This window comes from Lonchura striata, chromosome 1 (genome assembly GCF_050655825.1).
Source record: "Lonchura striata isolate lonStrDom1 chromosome 1, ASM5065582v1, whole genome shotgun sequence".
NCBI lineage: Eukaryota > Metazoa > Chordata > Aves > Passeriformes > Estrildidae > Lonchura > Lonchura striata.
This window is the reverse complement of record NC_140703.1, coordinates 90981517-91007802: the sequence shown is the minus strand read 5'-3', so window position 1 is coordinate 91007802 and position 26286 is coordinate 90981517. Positions and strand designations below refer to the sequence as shown.

The 26286-nt window shown below is 36.9% G+C and overlaps 1 protein-coding gene across 2 annotated transcripts in view; it reads right to left on the bottom strand.

The window, feature by feature from the left end:
* NCK2 (NCK adaptor protein 2) overlaps nt 1-26286 on the bottom strand; it is an 83017-nt gene that overhangs the window by 51376 nt on the left and 5355 nt on the right. The window contains exon 2 of one of the 2 annotated variants that reach the window (XM_021538106.4): nt 396-467. The exons of the other annotated variant lie outside the window; for it this stretch is intronic. The gene's annotated coding sequence lies outside the window, so the exon portion shown is untranslated. The remainder of the gene's footprint in view (nt 1-395; nt 468-26286) is intronic. 2 annotated transcript variants of the gene reach the window in all.

Below are 26286 nucleotides of genomic sequence, written 5' to 3'. Positions count from 1 at the left end.
CCTTAGTTTTTAGAATTCAACCAAAGAATAAAACTAAGCCTGCCCCACCCTGGTTTATGGATGACTGCTTCTCCTCCATACTTCCCACATCAACATGTCATGCTTTCAGTCAGCATCTTCAGGGGAAAATGTCTCAAGTCAGAATAGCAGGTAGCAAGAGACAGCAGTCATAAAACAGTGGAAGCAATACCTAGTTCTCAATTAATAGTCTGGGCCTATCACTTTTTCTTGGATTCTTTTTTTTCTGAAAGTAAGAGCTAGAACTGATTTGCCCCATATCACTGACAGAAAAAGACAACTACACTACTATTACATAAAAGCCAAAAACAAGCAATACATCCAGTTCACTTGTTATCTTAAGTTACAAAAATAATGACTGAACTGGAACCACTCACCTTTGACACACTGTTAAAAGGATCCAGGCAGTGAAAGGCAGGACTCTCCAACAAAGTTATATACACCACCGCCTGAAATAACAAACATATATTTTAGTTCTAGCACTAAACTTAGAACACTTCCAAATAGGTAATTTAGCTTTCAGACTGTCAAAACCTCCTATGAGATGCTTGAAGAACAGGCAGAATGATCCAACAGACCCCATCTTCATATTTAATTTCTCTCAATTAATACAAGGTGATTTTAACCCCAAACAATCCAAACCACATACAAGTTAAGCCTTCACAATACAGAGAAAAATCAATCAAGAAATGGAATTAAAAATTCAGCCTAGTTTTAGAAATACTGTATTTTACAAAGCACCATTATTTACAGTTTCCTTCACTCTTGCATTACTCAGTTTAACTTGACTGTACTTTATAAGAAAGTGTCTCTACATGTGGAAAAGAGGTTCAGCAACAAAAGCATAGCCAAGAGTTTCGTGGGGCACTGGAGTACTTCCATCTAGAAAGGCCTCACACACATACAGATGTCTAATTCAACTGGATTACTACCACATGTGGCTTGAAGACTTCTGGCACAAGAGATGGTGACCCAACAAGAGTTCTGAAGCTTGTCAAAGGGTCATAGAACCACATTCAGGGAAATTCTAGCTGGATGTAAAGAAGTCATAAGGGTGGCCAAGCACAGCCACATACCCCCTGTGACTTGCCTTCTTTCTGGGAGAGTCTCAAATTCTACTGAACTTGAGACTCAGGTGCAACCTCAGCCTTGACAGAATGTGCATGGCTTGTCCATGGGTCCCTCCTGGCCTACACTGTGCTGTTAAGTATTTCTAGCCGCAAAAGTAACTGTTCAGAAGAGAGGTCAGAATATTTAAACACTTGTTTCTGTTTTTTAATGACCCTTCTAACTCACAGGATATCTGACAACAACACAGGATGTCTGTCAACCCATTAAGATCCAATTCAATAAGAAGCAAAAAATTCTCAGCAACTTCTTGTGCTGCAGCTTCTACCTCATAAGGACGATGAATTAAAACTCCTACGCAACTCCAGGCCACTCATGCAAAAATGTTTCTGTTCAAAGTCTTTTCTGAACAGATTCCAAGCAGTTGTGACTCTACAAAAGCCTCCTATGAAGAAATTAACTTCAAAGGAGCAAGTCACCCAGTGATCCCATGCCTGATAATGAAGTGAGGGGAGAATAAAAAGTATTAACAAAGGTATTATAAATACCTTATACAAATGTTTCAAAGTGAGATTTACTCTCCCAGTCATTAAAAGATGGAGTAACAAACTACTAAAGTCACAGTCTGACAAATATTTAAACCTAAACATATTGTTAGGGGGTAAAGAACAGGAGACTCCCTGACCCTCAGCTCTGGAAGCCCACCCTTTGGTCCCCAGCAACTGCAAGGGGAGACAAACTGTTGCCAACCCTCCTGAAAAACACACAAGATTAAAAAAAAAAAAATGAATAATGGAGGATGGAAAATTATGAGAAAATGTTATTCCAACAGAAGAGGCCCCTGATCCAGTTCACCACCTGAATGAGGATTTGCCAGTGACAGTAGAAAACAGATGGGACTGGAGGGTGATAAATCCCATCTCCTCTTCCAGGAGGTGGTTGGAATAGCTGCTGCCCCGCCTGGTTTTCAGTATTCTGCAGACTCAGACTACAGGCAACAACATCTTGCTGTATCATTTTTTCTAACTAATTACAGACCTTAACTGTGTTCCCACTGAAAACTGCTCTATTGAAATTGTAGTACAGATACAAATAAATGAGAGAAATGCTTTAATAAATGAAGCAACATTAAAATCCTGAGGCAGAGCAGATCTATTTTCTTGCTGGCTGAATGTTTTGTAGTATATGTTTTTCTCCTGTCAATAATACAAGGGCATTTTTAATATTAAGAGGTAAAAAAAAGAGAAAATAAAAATCTCCTCATTTTTTGGTGCAAGATCTTCTCAATAGTACTACCTTTGCTTGTCCTACCTCACAAATCATCTACTGCTCATTGCCATCTATCACTGAAGTGCTGTACCAGCCTCTGATTTTGTTAGGGTGTTTTTGTTTTCCTTAAAGAAAAGCACAATACCTCCCTCAATTATTGCTTCCACCTTCACAAATGCATACTTCCAAACAGAACACGTGTTTCAAAGTGAGCTAGAAAACAGCATTATTCATCATCAATACCTGAAAAACTAGCCCTGTATTTATTAGTCAAATAGAGACGAAATACAGTTGGGAAAAGTGAGTCAAAATTTCATCTAAATGCATAAGAAAAGAATGAGTCGTGTTTATCTTAACATAACAATGTTAACTTCCTTCTGTAGAGCAAGAATGGTTTGATTTTGGCAGCTCAATTAACACACACTGAAAGTAGTTTGAAATGTTAATGGTGATAGTGCAAATAGTCAAAGGAAAATGATGACCATGATTCCTAACAACACTTAGATTGAAATAAAATTCTGTTAACCTAACAGACACACAAGCACAAGATGCAGACTGGTCTCTGTTCTCCTTGGGTTCAATCCTGTTGCACTGTGACCCCATTTTCTATTTTTCTCACGATAAAAATCTTCACTCTGCTTTGGAAGAGCCAGAGAAGTTTTCTGCTACGAGTCACACCAACAGTCACATCCCCAGAGGGGCAGCCGATTTCCATCACACCCCCCACACAATCCAAAGCTTCACCCAAAACACTGATTTGCCAAGTGACACAAACTCAGGATGGAAACCCAGACCTCAAATATTTCAATTATATTTAAAATGCTCCTTTAGAATGTGTTCCTTGAAACAATTTTAAGTTACAGAAATTCAGGACCTTTTTTTTCAAGGGTCAAAAAATTATAACAGAAGTTAGGGTTTGGGACTATCTGCCCCCAAGCAGAGCTTGCATCACAGAGCTTTCTGGTCCTCCTGCTGTGTCCTACTAGCCAGGACTAGAAAGAAATATTTGATAGCACAGACATCCTGGGGAATGAATTGTCAAATTTTGAGAGTCCAAAATTATTTTCAATCACCTTCAAAAGCCTTGCAGCACACAGGACTTAGTGTTCACCCAAAAGACAAATTGAAGCAACATTGGAAAACTCAGGAAATCAAGTCAACAAGGAAGCCAGCAAAGCAAATGGAGGCACAGGGGTGAGTAGTCCTCTTCCAAGGTATCCCAAGTGCCCACCACTTCTGTACCATTTAGCACAGTGTCATTTGCCATACCTCACTCAAGGCATCATACTGGAGTAATGTCAGCCCTGCCACATATAAGGTGCCATGGCTCCTTACCACTCATGAGTCTCTTCATACCTTACACTTCCCTTGAGGCCCAGAGCAAAAGAAAATAAGACTGTGACAAAAAATAGGAACAGCAGAGTACAGAAATTGGATGAACATGGGATTACAAACATACAAAGCAAAAAGACAGATTTATCTAGTCTTCAACAATAACTTCAGTCACTCATTTACTTTCTAAATCAATGTCTTCCAAACACAAGGACTATAAAAGTTCCATAGTAAAAAGCCTCTGTCAATAGTCAGAAATAAATTTTGAACTTTATGCTTGCAGATGAGCACCAGAAAGTAAATACCAATAACATCTAATATAAGAAGATTATTATAAAGGTTACTACCTCACAGAATAAATTGGTGGTCTTATAATGACTACATTACAAGTAATATCCACAGTTATTAACCACCTCTTCTTTCACTAATAGCTCTAATGTGCCCCATTTTCTTTATCTCCATGGCTAAAATCCAGATTCAGCCTTACAGCAATGATTTCTATGACAATTCTCTTAGGCTCTCTTCCCAATACCCAACCACCTCCTATTTAAATTCTGACATGAAATAGCTAAAATAATTTCTTTGATACTTAATATGCTAATACACAAGAATGATCTGACCATAAACCTGTACTGCACAGTGTGGGAATTTTAACTCCAATTGACATATTACTGGTGACCTTCTGGAGAACAAATGAAAAGCATCACATTAATACAAATTCTCCTGTGGAGAAGATCAAGTTGGCAATCTGCCAGTTCATTACACCATCTAGCTTCACTCCAACATTAAATATTGCCTTCCTTTGTAATTGACTGAAATACACTGGAACAATTGCAGGTAACCACTTTGGGCTATTAAAGTATTCCATTAAGACTTCTCCATTAGGCACATATTTCAAAAGAAGTTACATTAGAATAGGCTATGCTCAAAATATTTTAAGTATGCAGACAATTGGGCAAGCACAATCCCGTTCCATGGAGAAGCAGACAGATCAGCCTAAGCACTCAAAAGCCCAATGCCTGAATTTGCTTAAAGGGAAAATAAACCAAACAAGTTTTTTAATGCTCTAGTATATGCTTAATATACTAAACTTCCTAGTCCAACAATACACTTTCAGAGTCAGTATGAAGCACAGGGAGAAAAGAAAAAGGAAAAGTGGATTTACATCATATTTAAGGTTTCAAAAAGACAGCAAATTAAAACACTGCATTACAACATGTAGAAAATTTTAAAAACAAATAAAAGAGTTTAAATCCTTTCATACTACATAGTCTATACAACTAAGCTTTTCTTCTCTTAAGATTGTGGTTACCTAACAGCGAGGAAGCAAGTGAAATGAGGCACAAGAATAGGTTCACTGCCTCGCGTGCAGAAAAGACTGTGAGATACTTGAAACACTGGAAAAGACTTGAGCTTGTATGCCAGCTATAAAAATGAGACCAGCCCTTGAAGCAAAGACAAATTTCTGTGTTTAAATTGCCCTTTTTAAGCAGTCCAGATTTGGAGCCATCACCAGAGGTTGCACAGGTTACCCCAAGAAATTAATGTCTCTGCTGAACAGCACACAGGCAGGAGGTTGTGCATGTTCTCTGTGCTCCTGTCTGGATGCAAGAGCTGTCGTGCACCTCTGGCCATGTGGTCTGTATCGAAGAGGAAGCAGTTAGACACATATCACTGGCCCTTCAAACAACTCTTTCTTCTTTAAATAAACATATCCTTGGTGGGGGGAATAGGAAGAGAAATGCAGTTAGAGAAAACATGCACGGCTCACACTTAAATCACACAAAATTAAAGAATCTGTGCTGACCCGCATTCTCATTTAACTCCTGCAGTAAAATGCATATTCTCTGGAGTACACACATGTTGCCAAAAAATAAGAATAATTCTTATATATATTTGTACAACCACCTGATCTACTCATGATGCACAAGTAGTTGGTAGTTTAAATAATATCAATACTTAAAATTAATAAATATTTTCTTTCAAAACCTAACTCCTATTGCAAGATTCCTATTTATTGTATGCATATCTTCCAATCATTTGGATGACCAGCATCTTTTTAAACTAGAAAGAAATGACGAGGCTTACATCTGTTAATGGATGTATCTGCTGAGACTTCTGCAACATATATTGTACAAATTCACATTATTTTAAGAGAAATCATATGCTTTTTACATTCTCTAGCTTTCCCCCAAAAGTCTGAGCTATTAAAAAATCCAAATACTGATAACAAATTACTACCTAAACCTGTTGTAATATGCAATTTTTAAAATTCCTGGATTAAGCAGGATTTTCTATCTTGATATCTGCTGATAATGATCTAATTCATATTTGATTATGCCAAGCTGCAAACTTCCGTGGCAGCCCCTGCATGAAAAAAAAAAAAACCAAAAAAAAACACAAAAAAAAACCCCATAAAGCACAGTCAAAAATTAATGAATGAGTGACCAGAAAGTTTCCCCTGACAGGAAGGCTATAAACTCTTTGAGAAGACATGCAATATTGCAGTCTCAAAACCCCCATTGACCATAACCCCACACATCTGTTGTTCAAACCAAAAATGAAGCACCAAAATAAATGCACGCTGTGACCAGTCACTCTGTAAGCTAAAGGAACCTCACAATAAAGATGCTGTGCCACCATCATAGCTCCAGTTTTTTTCAGCATTCCTATTCAAGAACTATCAGTAAAAAGTGAAGTATTTAAACTCCATTTTATATCAATACCCTATTTTTTTTTCTTTATCTGCAGTAAGAAAACAGAGCTCACAACTTTTCTTATTTTCTTTCTTTAAGGGTTTACAAGCTGGCTGTGTAAGGATATGGATAAATATCCCTAAAGCCCACACAGGAAAAGAAACAAAAGGTCTTGATTCATGCTTAGGACAGCTCTAACCACTTCAAGAACCCTTACAAATATACGTGAAAAGATCTGCATTGCCAGTTATAACTGCTTATAGATAAGCAGAAACTGAACTGTATGCACCAAGACTGTTCTTAAACTTTGTCTCACAGTGCCTCTAGGGAAAGGAAAGGATTGGACTGGAGCCCCAGGCAATACTTCACTAAGTGAGCTTCTCAGGCTGTGGTTTGAGCATAAGAATTATTTTGGTTTCCTTAATAGGATGCTTTATTATTCAAATTACAGATATGACTTTTAGAAACATCTTAGCATCTATCATTAGTAAGAATTTCATAAACTAGTTCTTTAAACATAAGCAGTTTAATAACTGGTTCCATTTGAGCTTCAGCCTTTTTCTTATCAACAATTTAATGCTTTGTTTGTAAAAACGGTATGACAACAGTCTTTTCCATTAAATATAAAATCAGCTCAGAATTTTTGAGGATGACCCCAGTGGTTAGCAATTTACCAACCCCAAATAGTTCCTTCTGTTCTTCCTATTGCATCTTTATGTAAAACATTTTAAATGCAAAGACATATACAACCCACTGAATTATACCAGTTCTTCCAAACCTCTATAGTAGAGTCAGAGCTTTTAACTCAATACTTGTGGATTTCAGGGCTGTGGAAGATGACTACAAACAGCATGTTAATATACTCTTTAGAGTAATCTAGTAATCTGCACATGTAGATTACTGAAAATTAACACCTCCACTGGAAAAAGATTCACAGATGCCTTTTAGAGAACTGAAAGCCACATATTCCAGTGAATTGGCTACCACAGAAGAATGTAACATTAACTCAGTATCAGAGAAACACTAGGCAGACACAACTGGTTACCACTCATGGCTAAGATGACTAACACTTGAAATAAGCAAATCTCACAGTTACATGGTTTGAGATTATTTGCTTTGGGGTGAGATGTAACAGACAATGGACTGTACCAGGGGCCACAGAGAGTCAAGTAAGACAGACTTAGCCTTCTGGCAATTTAAAGTTAAAGGCTGAAATCCTTATTAGAGTTTCTATTCCGGTAAATTATTCATTCTTTCTTAGTCTGAAGAAACACTTTCCTATGTGTACATTCAACACAGCACTGTCTGAATTTAAAAGAATACTGCCACCACTGGCTTGCTGCAAAAATATATGGCAATGGTGATTTTAAGAGGGATAGGTCAAGGTCAGTGTTTGTGTTTGAAGCCACCAGGCAGATACAGAGAACTAGAGGAAATGCATAGAGCAGATTCGGACTGATGTCTTAAAGGAAAGCACCATCAGAAACTTCTTGATAACTCAAACTGCAAAGTGGCAAGTGATTAATTTACGCTGACAGAACAAGGCATGGTTGGGCACTCCCCAGCAAAAGCTGCCATCACCAAGAGCCATTGCTCCCCACGCCTAAGCCTGTTCACTGAAGGTATCTGGGTTTTATCCTTCTTCCAGATGCTCAACCACCAAGAATAAGGATGCTCTAGGCATTACTGTCCAAGCAGAGTATCTGACACTGAAGATCTTCCAAGTTCTGCCCTATTCTGTTAAGACAAACCGCATGTGAAGTACTGTCCGCATGAACGAGCCACTGGGCTTGGACAGGATAGCAGAAAGAAGTCCAAGACTTTTGAAGCAGCTTTGCCACTTATACAGGTTGGTAGCTGGTACAGTGACCATCCTCTTTGAACATAGTAGAATAGCAGTTCCCAAAATCTCCACTTTCAGTGTGCAGGACAAAGATCCTTAGATCCATGTTGCGTTTTGGAAATGACTTTGCTGAGTTGCTAGGACCTCCACTTCCTAAGAACACAGTCCCCCAAAAAACCTGTTTTTTCTTCCAAGTTAACCATCAGAAAAGCAGCTGAAGCAGTTTTTGTCTGAATCAGACAGAAACTTTGCTTTAGGTTGGTAACAAGAGAAGTGTTAATGCAGCTTTGGTTCCATCACAGCACACAGCAGCTCTAGCTGCAGGCTGTGCTGTTACTGGTGTTTGGAAGATAACTACGTATTCCAGAATCTCATCATACCCAAATAAAATTTGGCAAAAGCCTACCTTCTGAGGTTTTTAGCATGTATTTTTTCCCTTTCATGTCTTGTACACATTCGATGGTGTCTTATTATACTCATTTTAATCACAGCGGTTCAGTGGCAGACTACAAATGAAAATGCAATAGAAACATTGCAGACCCTGTAACAATAGTCAAAACAAAGATTTCCTATGGCAGCTGTCAAATTAATGACATCTCCAAAGCTATCTAAATACAGTATCTGGGCAGAAATCCAATTATGTCAATTCTGTCTGAATACCCCAAAAGAGTCCTACTGGGGTTGGAAGTGGAAATAATTTTAAGCGCAGATTAGCTACATAAGCAGCTCCACTCTTGAAACCAGAACAAGGGAACAAAAACCTAAAGGCATGACATTTATCTGGATGCAAGGGAGAGGGGAAAAGGAACTGCTAGACATCTGGCAAAAGGTCAAAGCCAATTACCTTGTCCAAATTTGCCCTCAAGATAATAGCTTCCAGGTCCACTTCTTTGAAAAAAGACATATTGACTCAAGTAATTATAAAGATATCTGCTTACCTCTCCATCCTCAACTACCATTTTGGTTTTTCCAAAACTTCTTTTTCCCAAAAAAACATTAACAGTAGTCATATAACATGCTGACTTCCCAGAAGCACAAAATAAATTTATCTGAAGTTTACCTAAAAGAAAAGAATATTCTCCCTCATTTTGACAAATGGCATTCATTGACAAAGGGCATTTTCATTTAATAGTATGACTTCTTGGTGCTTTACTTAAACCATTTTAACTGCTGATTTCCCTTTTTCTTTGGAAGTATGTGTTGCTGCCTAATTATGTGGCAAATTCTATTTAGTAACCCTGCAATAGGATTCTGTTTTTTGTTATTTTAAAACAGACAAAGATCAAGGAGAATGGGAAATAGAAAAAAATTCCTTATTATTTCTTTGTTGAATTAAAATACTTTCTTTGCAGACATATTAAAATGTAAGTTTACCTGTTTTCTAAATGAAGCTATTCAAGAGACTGCTATGAAACTAAAGAAAAAATTGTGTGTGCCAAATAACTGAAGCAATTTATGTTGGTTAGTAAATGCATGCTACCTAGAAAGCCTTATCTCTATTATGAATAGATGAATAAACCTTTAAATACAAGTATGATGATCAAAAATAGGAGACTGGTTTAGACAAAGTATCTAAATCTGATCTGTCCAGAACATTTTCAGCGGTGAAGATCTAACTCACTATATATATATTGCAAGTGCTTCTGGTATCAAGACAGCACAAAATTCAGGAGGGAGTAAAGCATTCATTATTAATGTGGCTATATTTAGGATTGCATATACTAAACCTGTGCTTCTTACACTAAGGCTCACAAAATTAGAAGTGTGCATTTTTTGTTTCTGGTTGTTTTTTTCCAAACAGAATACAGTCATTAGCAATACTCAGAGAAATCTAAAAACATGAAACTATCTTGGTCAAAATCTGGTACACTCTAGAGTATAGAGCTAATTCAAAAAGAAATTCCAAGAAACACCTAATACACAAATGCAGGGTTGCACTCCAGAACTCAAGATAGCCTTAATTCAGAAGCAGTGCCAATGAAGAGCAGCTATATTTTCTTAGGGTACTTGGTCTCAAAAGCCTTTTTCAGAGGTATTCATAGACACCTCTTTGTAAGGCAGCAATTTTGGATGTTACCAGTTTGAACCAAATTCAATTCAGTAACCCATATGTTTTCTGCTGTTAAAGCATAACAGAATATCAGACACAATAATTTTAACTAAACTTCTAAACTAATAGTAACTTTATTGTATTTACATACAGTATGCAGTTAATACATTGAAAATATACAGTTAAAATATATATATGAAAATATACAGTTAAATAAAAATATCTCCCAACTGAATCATGCAATCAGCCTATCAGAAGCATTTTGACAAAGCCTCGAATGCAATTCTTCAGCTACAATTTTCCTCAACTTTCCTTTTTTTTTTAAAGGATATATTCAATCAATCCATTTGTTTCCAGTTTTGTATGAGATTTGATTTTTGCATTTGGTCTCTACAACAGACTGAGCACAGTACCATGAATCCTCCTTCATGTCACACAGGCACTGCAAATCCAATCAAATCCAATTACTACTCCATTAGGTCTCATTTAAATCCCATACGGTATGACAATAAACTGAATGAAATGAGAATCAGCACATTTTTCAACCATCTTTATAGTATGACATAGATGGCAATCATAGCTTAATAAAATTTCATTTACAAGAAAGAAAATTCAGAGCTACCCTTCTCTGCCAAGCATTTTAGAAAGACTTGGGAAATGCCTCTTCTTCTCACCATCCCTTGAAGAAGCCAGTTGCTATTTCATAGTTCTCAAGCAACTGTCCCTTCTGCTTGTAGTAGAGAAATTTTTCCTGTGCCAATGCTCAAAATGTATGTAAACCATAACAACAACCACCAGGTGAATTCAATGTTTACTCCAATGGGTGTCCCAGTTCTCATTTTCTTGTTTGCTAAGGGTTGTTTGATTTTGCCTGTCTGCTGTTTTTTAAAGATTTCCTGGGTAAGGAACCTTTTGACACAGGGCTACTTCATGCTGGAAAATAGGAAGGGGAGATCAAAGCAAAACCTCACCAACCTCAAGGGTACTGAAAAGATGAAGTTTTTAAAAATAAGCTCTTATCCTATCTGGGTTTTAAAAACTATCATTGCTAAATATTTCAAAGTAAATTTAGACAACTTTCAGAAGCTCTGAATGCTTCATCACTTCAGTGCAGTTTATTTACAGACACATAATAATCATGTGTATCTCTCTGCATACAGTATTTCCCAAGTTCATTCAGCTACCTAAACCCAAACATTTATAGATGTCCAAGTATGTCCTTTCTTTTGGGAACACAAAAAAAAACCAGAAGGAAAACAAATAAAAAATCCCTCATTTGTAGTAGGCAATCAAAACAGTCAAAGCTCTCTCTAAAGAGTATACAAGAGCCTTGTTGAATAGCTCTTTCTCAATTGCTAACCTGACTAAATCATCTTCCTCATGCAGGCTAGAAACCAAAATGTCATGCTGCCATTTAAACACATGATCTGTTGCTAAAAAACAAAAGCCAAGAAAACATATGCTGTCCACTTTCAAACACACATGACAAATGCTTTGTTTCTAGGGCAGAAAGGCTCAAAGAACAGATTTCTAAATATTTCAGTCATTTTATTATAAACAATTCTAGTTACAGTTTTATTAAATTTTGTCCTTTACATGCCTACTGACAACCTGAGAAACAGATAAATTCCAGACTTGGAGAGAGAGGATGCTGATGGGGGAGAGAGGGTAATTAAGTAATTTCAAGGTTGGAACTCAAATTCCACAATTAAAATGGGAAGATCTGGGCCAGAGCTTTCTAGGTGCAGGAGAGATTAAAAGACAATAACATGAGGTTGGGGTTTGCTTTTTTTCTTTCTGTGACAAAAGGAAAAAGAAGGCGGAGGCATTTTTCCATGCATATTACTCAATCACATGGGCTTTTCTAGTGTATTTCCATGGGGTTTTCTGCATACACTTTAAAATCGCTTTATTGACCTGCAGCAACAGAAGCTTCACTAAGAGAAATACAAAGACACTGGCTTCACGATCCAAACATCTTTTGCCTAAAAAGAATATAATCTCTGATATTTTAGAATGAATAAAGATGTGAAAACACTAAATTTTACTTGTATACTTAAATAATTTGGAAAATTCTGGTTGCCATTAAATGAGTCAGAACAATTTCTTCTCCTTTCTGCATGATTTTAATTATACTGGTTTTCTTTGTAATTTACCATTCCTCTCAGACTATGATGGCAAATATGGATCCTATAACAAGAACGTATCCTTTAGGGAAGTTACACATCTCAAACTACAAAGAGCACAAGCATCCCACATGCTTCAGAACACAAAGTCTATTACATGAACCCTAAGAGGAACAGTCTCAAAAACTCATTGTTAATTGCTAAAGCATACACATCTTTTATTTAAATTAGCAGTATCACATTTGCCACAATTGCTTTCTTGCTTGAGAAACATAAAGTAACAGTTCCCAGTAAAAATTAAGTCTTTTCAAAACTAGAACCTACCTACAGACTGCAAACATATCAAGTGCTCAAATTATAGCTACTGAATTTTTAGAAGCACTAGGTACCTTAAGAAAGCAGTATAATAAGCTTCATGTTCTTAGCACATTTGACATATGGTGGTGAACAAAAAAAACAAAAACCAAAAAAAAAAACCAGCCCAGGAACAGACATGCTGTGTGAACAGGACTCAAAATTTTGGTGATACTCCAGGAAATAGAAATAAACCTACCATGACAATACAATATCAAGAAGAAAAAGCATGATGCATCATCTACTACTGGTTCTGACACCATAAATGGGATATAACATTCATTCATTCCTTTGCAAAAAAAAATTCTCACCTTGTATTTTATTAGCTTGTAGTAACTTTACATGTGCAATCTTTTTTCTATCAGAGTTCTTATATTTCCTGCTGATGATAGGCATTAATGAGCTCAAGAAGAGTCAATCAATATTCAACATTTCAAAAAATATTCTAAACAAATCATCTCAAGGCAGTTTATTTACTATTTTACTTTGTGAGATGCAAAGGAAACAGAAGACAGAAAAAAGAGCAACCGTACAGAGGACATACTAATCAAAATTTCTAGCATGGGATTCTATACCTATGTAACAAATTTTTGAAGTAGATACTGCCACAATTATAAACTGTAAGGATAAATGTTACACATTTTGCTTAGCTTGTGTTTCAGAAGCCAGTTTTAGCTTTGCCACCTAAAAAAGCTAGCTGGGTTCACCACAGAAACATGACTCCTCTTTTCTGCACAATACAACCTGAAGGGATCTTCAAAATGAGCACTTTGCATCTGAGAACCAAACTCAAAATTGTCACATGACAAAAATGCCTCCTGTTTGAATAAAGCCTGAAGGAAGAATCAGCTCAAAGGAGGATGTACTATTTCTTTGTCCAGCCTTCCAATGTTCCCACAGGCAAAAAAACTTATTTCCTATCAGTGCTCTCCCTGGAGCAGAGAGGCAGGAGGACTGCATGGACCTGCTACTTGAACACAACCTACACTGGTGAGCAGAAGAGAAGATAGTTATTGGCACATGTTAACCACTCAAATTTATAATGTCAAATTAAAGAATAAGCCATTAGATTAACACACACACATCCACAAACTTTGAATGGCATCTTGTGTATCTATACAAAAGCTTTAACAAAAAATGGAATGAGATCATGAGGTCCTCAAAAATCAGAATCACACAATTTCTGTGATTCTCAGCAGGGCAGGATTTCCCCCTCCCATCTCAAATGACTGACGCAGGCTAATTACCACCAAATGTTATGAAACAATTCTTCACTGAAAAAACCCAACCCAAAACAAAACAAAACAAGCCAACCACACACATCTATCATTTCAAAGAAAATTTGAAGAACCAGAAATATGTGTAAATTGATGGCCTAAGTGCAGCAAGAATTCTGGTTCAGGTCTACAGAGCTTCTTTGAACAGTACCAACACATAAATGAGATTACAAATCTACCAGTGCTACATTTTGATTGCTAACACATGCTATCATATCTTCCTTAGTGCCATTACCTGCAATATCTACCAAGCAATAAAGCTTGGATGGGCATGCAATCACAATCTTATTTCAGAATTGCTCTTTGCTGGTGTTTTCAAAACAAGAATATAGATAGCATATATAGTCTTTTAGTAAGTGGTTGGTAAAGATAACTCACATGAGAAGATCAAGCAGTGAAAAACAAGATGAAGACACAAGACAAGAACAGCCAAAATTTTAAGAGGAACAAAGACAGGGAAGGAAAAGAAAAGGAAAAAGACAAAGGTAAGGAAAAATATACACAGAAGACCTATGCAGAGCTTAGTTTTAACTTTACCTGATGACAAACAACCCCCAGTTATTACAGAACAATTAGAAAATAAGGGTTGGCTGGTAATAGCCTTGGAACAAACACTGATTTTGATACAGTGAAATTTGAGAGATAATACATTCAAGAACAATTATGCACAATAACGGAAAAACCACCTGCAATGACCAGCACACCAGAAGAGCTCAGGCTTTAGCTAGGGTTTTGTATTTGACAACTTAAACTCTAATCCTGAAAGATAAAACAAAATGCTATCAAATTCAAGTCAGTCTTTCAGAGAGGGAAGAACTGAGGAGATGTTTGTTGCTAATTCTGATCCAAGTCAGAGACACATAATGAAAAGTTCATCATAAGGGATTCTTCAAATGGCTGACTACGTGTTCCATTTGGTGAATTTTTCTAAAGAAATGAATCTTTAAAAAAGATATGAATATACACAGAATTTCCAGAAAAGTTGGAAATAGTTTTGAAACAAATGTATGAAGAAAGAGGACTACCTAACAAATTCACAGTGTACTAATCCCTCTCTTAAACTAATCTAAAAGCAGTTTCTATATGGATGGCAATTTGTGAAGTGTATTGCCATTCTGACACAAAACTTTAAGTTTCAAAATTGTTTGTGCATAAAGCAGGTAAAGTTAAAAACTCTAAAATGTCCTTTATTTTATTCCTACCAAAACACACAGAAATTGCATTTAAAAAATTCCAAATTCTTGATTTAAAATCAAAAATTTTCACTGATTATATCCTTAGTGCTACACATGGTTTCACAGAATTTCAAAAGCAAAGAACAATGATTTATTGCTATTGGGAGATTTCTGTACTCCAGAAGTGTTTAAGTGGAATACAGATATGAACTAAGATTTTGTATTTAAAAAAGAGTTTGCTTAAATAATTTTTAAAAATCTGTCATGTCAGAAAGAGGTAGATCATTTGAAAACATATCACACATCAGGGAAGAAAACAAACAAAAACAAAAAACATTCAGAAAGAAAGAAGGGATATTGTTTTCTCCTTGAAAATTCCATAAATTTTCAATAGTTGCCCACTGTCACCCAAGAGGACATTAGAGGACATCACCAAGAGGACATGCTCCCAGCATTAGGAACCCCCCACTCTGTGCCTGTTCAGGCTCCTGAGTGTGGCCTCCTAGCAGGGAGGGCTGTCCCAAGGGCTGGAGGAGCACTGCACACACACAGATCCCAAGGGCAGCTCCTGGCCCTCCTGCTGCCACTGGCAAGAACCACAGCTTCCTGCTTCTCAACTCATCAGAACAGCCAACCTCAGCAAAATGATTTGTTAAATGTCACAGACCTAACAATCAGTATTTCCTAGGAAGAAGGAAAACATTTTTCCACCTTGTGTGAGAACATCAGAAACATTGGTAATTATAAACACCTGTAAAACCCCTGCTTTATATCCCTGCAAGATTATTCCTTAGCCATCACCTTTTTGAAACAACTGGAACACACAACATACTCTTCCATTCAATGTCAGAAACATCAATTAACTGGCACACAGCAAGTTAAATTGAATCATGGAGATGACCTAACATGGAGGAAACTCAATTTTATGAAAAGCCTTAGGATTTCACACAAATCAAAGAGCATGAGGCGGTGTGTTGGAAGTGGTCATGAACAGTTACTGTATCAAGGTACACTTTTTAAAAGAAAAACTTGGAGGAAAGGATTTAGTAGCATATGATTTCCCCTGTGAACATTCACTGATTGTTAGAGCAAGAAATAATTAATTTTACCAAATTCTAACAGCTAAGCAACTACTGTGGCAAAATATTAATCACTCAAATTACCTATCTCACAAGTACATTTCTTCCCCCTTTCTACATTTAAAAAACTTCAAAATTAATTGTCTTTGATTCTGAAGAAAATTCACAGAACTGTGTAAGCTGACTGCACAACTGATCATAAGGAACTACCTTAATATCTTGCCCTCTGCAAAGAAGAGTTGCCTTTTATAACCAAAACCTGACACAAGTTCCCTAAACATCTTTTTTGCATTTAAAAAGTTTACGTAAAGTCCCCAGAATGAAAAGTAAACCTGGTAAAAATACCTTTTATAATGCTGCCTCAGCTTTTACTAACCAACAAAATCTTATGAAATCTAATCAAAGTATAATCAATACGGAACCTTTTAAGGAAGCAGAGCATATGCAGAATTAACAGTTCAACAATACTGAAGAATTAAGTTCAGGCATTAAAGAGAGGTTTAGGCACAAAAAAAGGGTTGGAAATGAAAAATTGAAAATGGTAACAGTTGCCAGTAGCAAAAAAATGCTCAGTATTCCTTACAATCTCCCAGAATAGCACAGCAGCACACAAACTGGCAGCCCTGCTGAAATTAGTGCATATTTTGAAACATAAATTACATTACACCTTGCTGCATTAGGATGGTGGCTCAGAAATAAGCACACAATCCCTCCAGCAGAATTTACTTCAAAGCCTTCCCATTTCTCTGCCTACAGAGCTCAGCAATAGATAAAATTGAGAATGTGGTTTTCATTCATTTCTTCCAGGCACTCTAAAATTCACACATGCACCTCAGAGTGGCTTGAAATCTGGTATGCCATATGGCAGTACACTTGTCATTTCCAGAAATATGTTGAATATGTGTTCCAGAGATATAAAGACCCAATAAAAAAAAAAAGAAAACAATACCAAAACTCCTGAAGCCAACAAATTCTGCTCAAACGCCACCAGCTTTATACTATGCATAACTGGAGAGCCTGGGCTTTGATCAGGCTTCAAAGAATCTCTTCATTTGCCCCAGAAAATAAATCTGATGCCTTAGCTTGTGGCAGCTTATTTCCCTACTGTTTTGCAACTCTGTAAGGTTATTTGCACTTGCCTTAAGTGAGACTGAAGTAGAAATGATAGATCAACATCAATAGTAGATTTATACAAACACATTGCACTTGGAGCACGAAGTAAATGATTTACAAGCTGCAGAATAGTGGAGAAGCAGGATCAAGGGTTTTATGGCTATTCCAGTGTGAACCAACTGAAGAAGAAATAATTACTTCTCATTCCTACATAAAATGTTTAATGGTGCACATGATGAAGTAACATTAAAAAAAACCCACAAAAACCTCCCAAACAAAATCCTAAAGAGTTAGGAAACAGATTTAAAAAAAAAAAACCTGACAAAAGAAATAAGGCTCTCCTGCTGGCTGAAATAATCACATGGTCTCCAAGCTCAGCAAATTAGACTAAGATTTCCAAAAAAATTGGCAGAGCTGAACTAAACATCTCGCTGTTGCCAAAATGAGTGAATCCTGTGCTGTAGGTAGAAATCAACTAATTCATCCTTCTACTATCATTTCTACTTTCCAGGGGTGTCCAATTTCCACTATTTGCAATTTCTGATTAAATTATCTTTCTTTTCCGAGAAAGAGAATGCAGACTAGCAAGCTGAAATCAAGTAACACTACATGATCACAACAACTTTCCTCCTTGCTTTTTTCTTCCAAGGATGTAATAACAGATACAAAGAAACAGAGAATCATTCCCCTTTTGGCAGGCACACACAGTTCCTCTCTTTAAACCTCATATTGCATCTTGAAACTAAGTTATCCCAACACACATCTTTTTACCCCTAAGATGAAAATTAACAGAGAGTAGTAACTGTTGACAAGACGTGCTTTAGGGGTTATACTAAGTTTTCAAACAGACACAGAAATCAAGAAAATAATCTCACTCCAGAGGGGTGGATCTTATAATCTGTAACAAACTTTCCATGTGCATATTCCATGGAAATACCTGTTTTAGAGACAGTGTATGTGCTCTATTTCTCCAAATATGCAGAGGTGACTTAGAAAAAAAATAGCAAGGAGATACAGGTGATTCTATTATCAGAGTCCTATCCAGACCTACCACAACATTTCTATGGATAAAGAAGAAAATCAGGAGCATTTCAACCATAGCTGGGAAGAGTATATTTGCAAGCACCTAGAACAATTCACAGCAGCATCGACTGGGATATGTAACATAGCACAGACACTCTTCCACTACACTAATCCAACAAGTTCATCTCAGACCAGGATCCACTGCTGCAGCTGAGGAGGGTTTCAGCCATGCAGAGACAAGACTACCACACACCTGCCACATACGTCTCCTAACGCTGAGTGTATCTGCTCATTGCTGCTAGAGGCAGTGTGCTCTGAGAAAGCCAGGGCTTTTTCCCCCGGCATAACAAGCACAGAGCTGCCAGTCGCTGGTGTTGCCGTCTAGGGAAGCTATTCCTAGAAAAGCAAGAAAAATGCGTGGGCTGAACTGAAAAGACAATGTAGAAACTAAAGCAAGCAGAAGAGTTCTCTGTAATACAAGAGGTGAAGAAAATCCCCATGTCTGCTAAGATTTAGGCTGAAGAGCAAATCACTCCCCAACACATTCCACAGCCAATAATTGGGTTTTTCAGGTACACTGAGCTTGTGGGTGGGATGAAAAGTGCCTTCCACATGCTACAGTGAAATTTTACTCTGCCCAGCAGACAAATAAAGTATACTAAATTTCCTGAACATTTTAATATTCACTGCAAAGCATAGTAAAACCAAATAAAACCCTAGAAAATCTGCACTTTACAGAACTTTCCATATATTTTGCAGATGGCATTGAAACCATCTGCTGACGCTGCCAGGACAATTCAAGAACCACCAAAATCTGTGTTTGACAGGTCCAGACCTACTGTAAAGAAAGGAAAATCTGAATGACTTCAGCATGATACATAGACGTGCTCCTCGATAATACAGATTACATTTCTTCTTTAATCATTCTTCCAATAAAAGCAGTGTGAAATTCAACTTCTATGGTACTTTTAATCGTAGTTGTAGGAAACAAAAAAGCTGTCAGCTACTGAAGCCTCACACACTTCACTATCCTCCCACAGCCATTACTAAACTGACAGAAAACTAGAGAAACCATTCTTACACTGGCACATATAAAATGCTGAAGAGCCAGAACCAATTCTCAACTGCGCATTCACTTCTTTTAATCATCATTTTCTTCTTCCTATATGTGCTTTTCTTTACAAAGTTCCAAATCCAAAACTCAGTAAAGTTAACTAAACACATTCATAAGTGGCTTGAGTAGCACAACTCAGTTGATTAAATATTTGGAAGAGTTCACCTGGTGGCTTTGAAGTGCAGCAGAGGACCAATTCAGGGCTCTGCAAGTGGCAATATACTTCATCTACCAGTAAAGTGGTAACAATCCTGTAGGTAAAACAAAGCCAAAAGATTCAAGATGGGAAATGAAGCTATAAACAGTAAGAATGCAGAAGTTTACTTCCTGTATGCAAGGTTAGCAAACTATTACAACATCAAGGTACATGCCAGCCTTTCCCTTTCTTATTTACAGATTGAGCCTTTAAGGTGTCCTGTGCACTTTTTCAAGCTCTTGCTACCTATTGCAATTCTATACTTACAGATCTTCCTGCATTCCAAGACAATTATTATTTTGCTTTGATGCTTTTTCCTTGGATGTTTTCCAGATGAAGTTCTAAATTGAAGTTCAGCAGAAAAACGATCAGAGCACTACATTTCAATAACAGAAGCACTGAAAGTGTGGCCTTCAGTGTATTAAAGTCATTGCTGGAAGCTACATATGAAAATATATTACCCACCTCAGAAAACCCTCCATTGTTATAATTTGGTCATTTCACACACCAGTGATCAATCCCAGCTGAGCACATTCTGTAAGTCCATACATAATGATAAAAAATTAGACATACTTGAGAAAAATTTAAGTCTTTCCTTTGTGAACAAGTATATTCACCTAGCGATTTCATATAGAAATCACATTTCTACTGCTTCTTGGTATGAAGCTAAACAAGGTGGAGATATACAAATTGCTAGTTACAAGGGTCAATGACTCAGCAATCTATATTATGTTCACTTTGCAGCGAAAGCTGATAAGCACAAAACAACTGCTTTAAAAAACAATCTTGGAAGTATGTCCACACAAAACTTTTTAAAATGTACATATACATTTGAGGCTACTAACTGTGAATCACATATCCTTTGTCTGACCCTTCCTGAACTCAAGATTTCTATTTTCCAACTCTCTTTCCTTTACCTGCCCTTAAAATCTATACATTTCAGATCATTGTTGCATATAAAGTCCTCAGAATCAGCAGCTGTCAGTAAGTATATTACAGCACATCTACAAGCTGAAAACCCCAGGCTACATTTCATTTCAGTACAGAACAACACAGACTTTTTAGAACAGCAATGATCTGAAGAAATATTACAAAAAAGAATATCCAGCTATTGGAAAACAGAAAAAACTGAAATAATACTGCTTCCACCATTCCCCCAAAACCCTATGACACCGGGATCCAGTGCTGAACCTCATCACACAATTCCCTCTATAGCAGCTCTCCCACACTACAGAGTGGACAAGCAGGAGGAGAAGGATGTATAGTGAAAGTCCAGTATAATTTTTATACAATTCATCTTAGCCTGAAGACAGTTCATACTGGTAAATCCTACCCCAATTTGGACCACATTAAGTTCAGATTTAATTAATCATTCCCAAATACCAAGTTGCAAGCATATACCTATGAAGGTAGAAAATGAGAATATGATATTCTGCAGAATAACCTGTAAAGCACCCTACACTTTCTCCTACCCTGAGCAGATATAAGTCATCAGACAACCTCATTTCTATAACTGTATGCAACTAAATATTTCGTTAGAATAGAGAGCCAACAAAACACTAACAAAAATATCTTCATCCAAATCCTATTCACAGCTGTTAATTTAATGGAAAGACTCTTCCGGCATGAAGAATACATGAGTAACAGCCTCCACGGGAACTTTAACAGCAGATCGTTAGACAAAGGGCTCCACAGCACAGCAGCTGGACGCCATTCAGCTACCTGACAGCCCCTGTGCTGCTTGGAAAGAGTGCATTAACCACAGGATGTGGCTTTCTGAGGCAGTGACTGCTGCTGCTCGGTACTGCAAAGGGAACAGAAGGAAGATGGGGTAAGGACGCAGATTTGGATGCTTTGAAAGAGCTATTAGGGCAAAGGGCTGCATGATGCAAGACAACATATCGCACACAGCAGCTGCAGGAAAACAGATTTCTCCACAAAACAGTTACACACAGTCTTTTCAGCCTTCCATAAATTTACAGAACTTCAAATCAATGCCACCAAAAATTCCAGAAAAACAATGCAGAATATTTATTTATTACATTTCTCAATGTAAAAATGTTTCTTCTTATTTAAGGAAAGATTTATATATACACTGACCCATTGGGGGAGCTCACCCCAATACTCTTAACACAATTCCAGAATATATTCACAGAAGAAGGAAGTTAAAAACAATAATACAGAAATACTGTAAGCACAGGTTCAAGAATATCCTTGTTTCAGAAAGTTCATCAACTCTACTTCTGCACATCATGTACCTGCAATGTTACAGTCAAATCTTACTCATTCCCACATGCTAGACAGATTACATTTTTTTTCTCGTTTTATCTAATATTTTATTTTCTTTGCTTAAATATTTCTGCCACATGAAGGGATTACAGACAATCCAAAAACATGTCCACTTACAATCAAGGCTATTCCCAACCCTAATTATCTACAAAATACTGTGTAATGGAAAAGGTGGAGGGAAAAGATTAACAAAGCAAAGACAAAGATGATCACCATCAGTTTAGACAGCAAAATAATCAAGGTGTGCACAAACTAAATCAGAGATTTTCTTGAATTAAGTATTTACAGATTCATAAAATAAAATGGCACTTCCCTAAGAAAATCTAAAGTGCATGTACACAAGTGCCAAAACTATGAATTATATTGATACCAAGTGCAAATACTAATATTGAGATTTGGAGTTTTGATTGCTGTTGGGTTTTGTGGAGGTCTTCTAAATATCTAGTAGGTGCCACAATTTTAGAACAATAGTATCAACAATTTAAAAATCCACTGAAATCCAGCTGCTTAATATCAGGTATGACATCCTGATAGGCACATCCTAGGCACATCCCTCACATTCAAAAAAAGCCTGTGGCAGGAAAGGCAGGAAAATGGCACAGGAACAAGAGCCAGGGGCTGCTACCAGTCAGGTGGGCAACAGGCAGGCAGACTAGGGAGCAGCATTGGAAAAATGACCTCTTCCTAGCACAACTCCACCTTGACTCACCTGCATTCATGACTCGCATCAGATTCAGGCATCAGATTCTTGCTACTTTTGAAGAATGAAGCATTTAAAATTTTACTACCTGCTTAGCAAGCACAGTATACTCTACTAAATACCAAACTGCTTCAAATGCTATGTACACTCAGTAATGGTATGTATGCCATTGCTACAGAAGAGTAAGTCAATGGCCATTAATTCAGATTGCAGTAATGTATGGTATCTTCTTTTAACCACAAGTATATCACTTATATTAGCTCAAAGGAATCCAAATGACCAACTACTTAACCACTAAAATTATCTATCTGGAAAGAAGGAAAAAAAATATCAAAGAACAGAACAGAAAAAACACAAGGGCAAGCTGAAAATACTTTTATAACAGAATATTGAAATCAGGTCTAGCTGCACCATTAAACAATCTAATACAGTTAAAACATGGGTGGGGGGGGGAAGCATTTTAAAAGTTATGAATTTCCATGATCTGCCAAACCTGGGTTCCTCCAGAATAGGCATTACAATCCTCAATGCATTCAAGAGCCTTTCTTGCATCACATTTTAGTTTTCCCATTTTTTCCTGTTTTCATTCATTTTTGCTTTCGGTTTTAAATTCTAGGTTTCCACGTTTTTAAATAAAATGCCAAACTAACTAATTCCTTGTTTCCCCTCAAAGGAGTAACTTCCTTTTCCATCAAGTTAAGCAGGCATTATATCAAGCACTGCCTGATCCACACATGTTCTATAAGAGTTCAGTATTATTATTCATTAAACAATCCTAAAGTACTAGGAGCCACACTGGCTTTATGGGACTGCTGGAAAAGTAATGTCATACACAATGTATAGGTGCAAACTCTGTCTCTGAAAATAAGCTGGCTGTGTGACACTACAGCAGAAGTTCCATAATTCAGTATACATGTTGTGACAAGTAAAGAATGTGTAACTAGGAAAGAATTGACCTGCAACGTAGCAGTGGTTCTTGTCTTGAAAAAGATGTGCATATGGCTCAGCTTTGTGTTTTGTAAATAAGAGACGTTCACTCCAATAGGAACACTACTAGTACTGAGCACATGCTTGCATTCTCACAGAGCCACAGAAATGGAGGGAGAAGTTGGGATACAAAACAAACAATGAAACTTTGTAAAGCTTTGACACTGTGTCTTTCAGAGAGGTGAAAGAAATACCTGAATAGAATAAAATAAATATCCAGAATCTCCTGTCAATAAAATCAGAAAAGATCCTAAAGGATTACAACCAAGAGTATTATAAGACAAGAATAACGGAGGAAGACAAACATTGTCACAGTAATGACATTATCCAGACTAACAGTTATGTACCACAGGAAGTCTATAACATTTCACTTCATTATGATTCCCCATGCATCCCTTAAGAGCGTCAAAGCTCATAAAAATGATGTGTCATATTTTGATACTTGTGCTAAACACAAGCTTTGTGATTACCAGTGTTTAAACTCAACACAATCCACACCATCCTTACGGAAATATCTGATTAAATTTCTAATATTCATGAACTAGAATTTTAATATTGAATGCTCAAAATGATTTAGGTCTTTTGATGTAACAGAACATAAGTCCTTTAGTGTCAAGTGGAAGGCAGATCCTTTATTATGGCATTAATTATTTGGGATATTAGCATTATTTCTTTCTCTATTTGAATTAAATGGAATTCAAAACAGTGTGAATTTATGAATAGTCCACAATATAATTATTTCTATATTATCCATGCAGCACTAGCAGAAAGACTGCCAACAGACCTGAAAATGTAAAGGAAGGAGACTGATCATCAATTTTCCTTTTCACCTTTTTTCTGAAAGGCGGGAAAGGTAAAGCTCAGGATGTTTATACTCTAAATGGCTTCACTCTTTTTTATGATGTAAAAATACCATCTTTATACCTATAAATGCCACCTACATTTTTTGCATTCAACATGCAATGATTAATGGAAAGCACAATTAAACAAGATATACCATAACCAACTTCTTTTATGACTGGAACAAAAACATTCTTAATTAAAACCACAAAGCTGAAAAAATAGCAGGGATTTTTACAAAATTTCAATACTCACTGGGAGAAATGCTATGTTTTCACTTACATTTCCAAAGTTGCTACAAACACAGAGTTCCAAGTTCTGGTAGAAAGGACTAATTAAAGATGCAAACATGGTACTTTCTTCCTAGCATCTAAATAGTACCACTTATCATTTCACTTATATTACAGGTATAGCCAGACAGTATTGCTAACAAAACTAATTCATAACTATAAATAAATAACTACACCACCACACAAGAAAAGCTGCTGTTTGCAGGTCATTTGAGTCAGTTACCAGAGCACTAGATACTGACAGACCATAATCCATCTTAACATTCCAATACAAAACACACAAAAAACAGCATTTATATGGTTTTACCCAACTTTCAGGACTCCTTCAGTCCAGTTAAACCAGAAACACCAGGCCAACTGAGACTGCAACCTTACAAATAAACAACAGCCAAACCTATAAATAAGCCATCTGTGTCACTGACTGGCCCTGTTTGTAGCCCATCTACACAGGTGTCAGCTCCTGGCCCTGCACTCTGCAACTGAACTACCATGGAGTGTTTGCATCATCAATGACTGACAGCATTAACATAAAATGAAAAAAAAAATCAATGAACAGAGTGCTTGTTTCCAACCTAACAAATACTCAAACCCTATCATTCTGGTTTTGCTGAAATTTTTACTAAAAATACTAAAGGCATTTAAAACACATGCGTTTTTGAAGTGACTGGATGAAGTTCAACTACCTTTTTTTTCTCTCCTACTATTTAGCAAACAAATTTTCAATCTAAAATTACCAACTAAATTTTCAACCAACATTAAATCTACTTAAAATGAAAACTCAAAGGATACTTGTAAAAACAAACTAAAAAAACCTTGAACTCAAACCAAGAAAAAACCTAAAGTAAGTTTTGCTAAGCCAGGTGGCAGTGTGCATTTGCAGCAGCCCAAGTCTCCTGTGGGGGAATCCAAAATCCTTGACATGCCATCATTCAAGACCTGTCAAATTTGATAACACTCAGTGTGTGTCTGGAAGGACACCATCCTTTCAGAGAAACGAACGTGTCATTTGTTGTCATGACAGCTATCAAAATTCAGCCTGAGACCATATCATAGAGCCACGTATCTCTCCTTCTGCACTAAAAGGTTGAAAAATACTTTCCTTGTCGTCATCCTAAACATCATTAGGATGTCAACTAACAAGTCAGCTCCCCTGAAACAGCAGTGGCCCAGGATGGCACTGGGAGCCAAGTCCAACACACAACGGATGTGGGAGAAAACAAGTGTGATGGGTACACTGCAATTGTAATACCAGGAAGGAAAAACCTTGCAGCCGTGGCATGCTGAGGGTGTTCTCACTGCATTAAAACCAAGAGATCAGTATGATCAATGCTTGGGACTCTGCTTTGGTATTAGTGCCAGGTTTTGCTCAACAGGAGGCTTCATTTATTGCTGTTCCTTGAAACGTTTATTAGTCCAGAATGCTCTAGAAAATTTAGAGCAGTTTAAC